The sequence below is a fragment of the Myxine glutinosa genome, chromosome 3 (genome assembly GCF_964187855.1).
Source record: "Myxine glutinosa chromosome 3, kmMyxGlut1.1, whole genome shotgun sequence".
NCBI classification, from domain to species: domain Eukaryota; kingdom Metazoa; phylum Chordata; class Myxini; order Myxiniformes; family Myxinidae; genus Myxine; species Myxine glutinosa.
The window spans coordinates 200,212,726-200,215,947 of NC_136263.1; positions in this window are offsets into that span (position 1 = coordinate 200,212,726).

Consider the following 3,222-nt stretch of genomic DNA (forward strand, 5'->3'; position numbering starts at 1 on the left):
CACAACCTCATTTCCAATGCATTTGCACAAAACACCCCACATGCCCCATAACTCTTCAAACACAAGAAGGTTCCCCATGTTTACATGATAAGCATGTTCGAGCTTTATACGTGCTGACACCATCCCGATGAAACAAAAAAGTGCATTTTCATTTTTTTCACTACCTAATCTGGCTTTTCTGGTTTTATATATTGCAAGCTTAGCAATTCCAAGCAAAAAATTCAAAAGAAAAATCACAGAGTTTTTCCTAGTATTACATGCAAGTCCATAAACAAAGATTGTAACAGAAAAAACAATTTTGAATTTACAAAAGATTCGGCTCAGATACAGAAACAGAGATGACAATCTCTTGCACTCAATAAACGCATGATACAAATGTTCAACATTACCACAAAAAGGACATAAATTAGACACAGCAGGGTTAAACTTCTGAACTAACACCTGTGTGGCCAGGCCGTGATGGACCAGTCTCCAATTTAGGTCTCCTGTACGTCCAACAGTAGGACTCCTGTACATTTCATCCCAATTTGGAGTGAGAAATGCTCCTGCAGGTAAAGACTCTTTCCACTTGTTCCTTAAGGGTGCTGCACAGCCCGGTAAGCACACCTCTAGACAAATTCTATACATTGCCCTTTTTCCCATGATGTGGAACACACTGGATTCTTCGCTGTGAGAGGAAAACACACCATGTTGTTCCTGGGCAGTGACTGAGAGTTCAGGGAAGGTTAAACGAAAGTCTACTTCTTAATTTACCCCATTCCACCCAATGTTTAAATCTAAAAAAGTCTGGGATACAATCTTTATGACCCTGCTCACTATTCTAATTGAACGCAAGCCAATTTTTCCAGAAACAGTGCTGGCAGACAACCATCGCTTTAAGGATAGCTCCATAAGATCTCACACTTTATTAATCCCATTGTTCGTAAAATGTTCCATAAAAGCTCGGCTAGTAGATACTTCAGCGAATAGTGAGTTTTGGAACAATGGCTCATGCACAAACCTCCTGGGATCATAAGAGATCTCCAACCGCTGCACTCCTAGAGCTTGCCAGGCGTTCAGGAGAGACCGATGAAATGCAGGGAGCCGGGCTCTGTCGACCTGTTTCAAGTCCATAAGGAAAAGTTCCCGGTCATAGTCCATTCCACCTACTTGCCTGAGCAACGTATTCGTGAGAGGACGCCAGGGCACAACCTCGCTGTACAGCAGACGTTTTATTGTCATGAGCCGAAAAGCCATTATTCGACTAGGGATGTGCACCAGGTTTTGACCACCAGAATTACGTGGTCTGCACAGGCTTAAGCTAGTGGTGGCCTCCCCAGAAGAAGTCAACTAGACCCCTCTGAATGTTGGTGATCAGAGCTTGAGGAGGCTGGAGTGCTATGATCTTATGCCATACGATTGGAAGCACCAGGTTGTTTATTATCGTTACCCGTGCCTTAAGCGACAAGATATGGAGCATCCCTTTCCACTTTGATAGTTTCTGCTTAATGTTATCTCAGAAACCATCCCAGTTTTTCTTCATATAGCTTGCAGTTCCCAAATGGATGCCTAAGTATTTAAACCCATCCGTTTTCCATAACATTCCTCCTGGAAGAGTTGGGGGAACCATATGTGAAGCCTGTGACCCTGATAGGGTATCTGGGTACAGAGAAAGAGCTACACTTTTGTTCCAATTTACTCTTGCTGATGAAGCAAGTTCAAATTTGGCAAAACACCGGGATAGCTCAAAAACATCTTCCTGGTTTTTAACCACAACACACAGGTCGTCTGCATATGCTGATGTAACAATTTTGGAATTGTTTGACAAGGACAAACCAGATAAAGTGGTACGAAGGAGAGCCAGTAAGGGTTCGATGGACAGTGTGTACAACATGCCTGACAGTGGACAGCCCTGACGGATGCCACGCTGAAAGGGGAAAGGACGACACAGACTATCATTTACTTTTAGCAGGCATGATACATTGTTGTATAAAAGTTTTATGCAAGAAATGAATTTTTCTCCAAATCCTGCTTTCGTAAGAACTGCAAACAGAAAAGAGTGATCCACACTGTCAAAAGCTTTCTCCTGGTCAAGGAGTAATAACCCAAAAACATGCGACGCAGTTTGACCGATAGTAATCAAGTCTCGAACCAAGAAAATACTGTCATACATGGATCGTTCAGGTATGCAATACGTTTGGTCATTCCCAACTAAGAACGAGATGACCTTTTTAAGACGCATTGCAAGCATTTTTGACACAATCTTGTAATCAGTATTTAACAATGACACAGGCCGCCAGTTTGTAATCTGCTGCAAATCCCCTTTCTTGGGAAGAAGACATAAGACAGCTCTTCTGCAGCTCAAGGGCAATTCCCCCTGATTTAGGCTCTCGTGAAAAATCTCAATTAAAGCAGGACCCAGAACATTCCAAAAAACTTTGTAAAATTCAGCAGGAAGTCCGTCAATTCCGGGGGCCTTGCCGTCTTCGAGTTGTTTCACTGCTGTTGTAAGCTCCTCCAGAGAAATGTCACATTCCAGTTGGAGTTGCTGCTCTTCAGAAAGAGATGGGAGAAGTTCAATTATCTCATTTGCCATCGTTTTATCCACCGTTCTTGGAGTAAACAAGTTTGAGTAAAACTCTTGCAGTGAATGTTTAATGTCACTTTGGCGAGTCAGAACACCGTCGGAAGAGCGTAGACTCTGAATCTGCCGAGAAGTGTTGGCAGCCTTCTGCATTTTGAAGAAATCTTTGTTTGGAGTCTCGAGGTGTATTATGCTCATCCGCAGGTGAATCATTGCTCCCGCCGCACGCTCTTTTACCAGTTCGGCCAGCAGGGTCTTTTTTTCTATCAGCTGCTGATATTGGTCACTTCCCCAAGATGTTCCAGCTTCTTGTTCATATTTAAGTACATCTGCTTTTAGAGCACTTATCAACCCAGACGTATTACTAGTGGCATACAAGCAATATTGTTGGCAGAAAATCCGAATTTGTGACTTGGTACAGTCCCACCACTGTCGCATATTGACATAGGAACACTTTTTCTTTTCTAATCCTTCCCATACCAGTCTGAAGGCATTTTTAAAATGTTCATCTTGTAACAATTTCACATTGAAATTCCAGTGTGCACTCTTACAGCAATGACCAGGTAACATACAATCCATTGCAATCATATGGTGATCAGAAAAGCCAGATGGAGTTATACATGTTCTCTTAACCAGATTCACCATTCCTTGGTTCACGT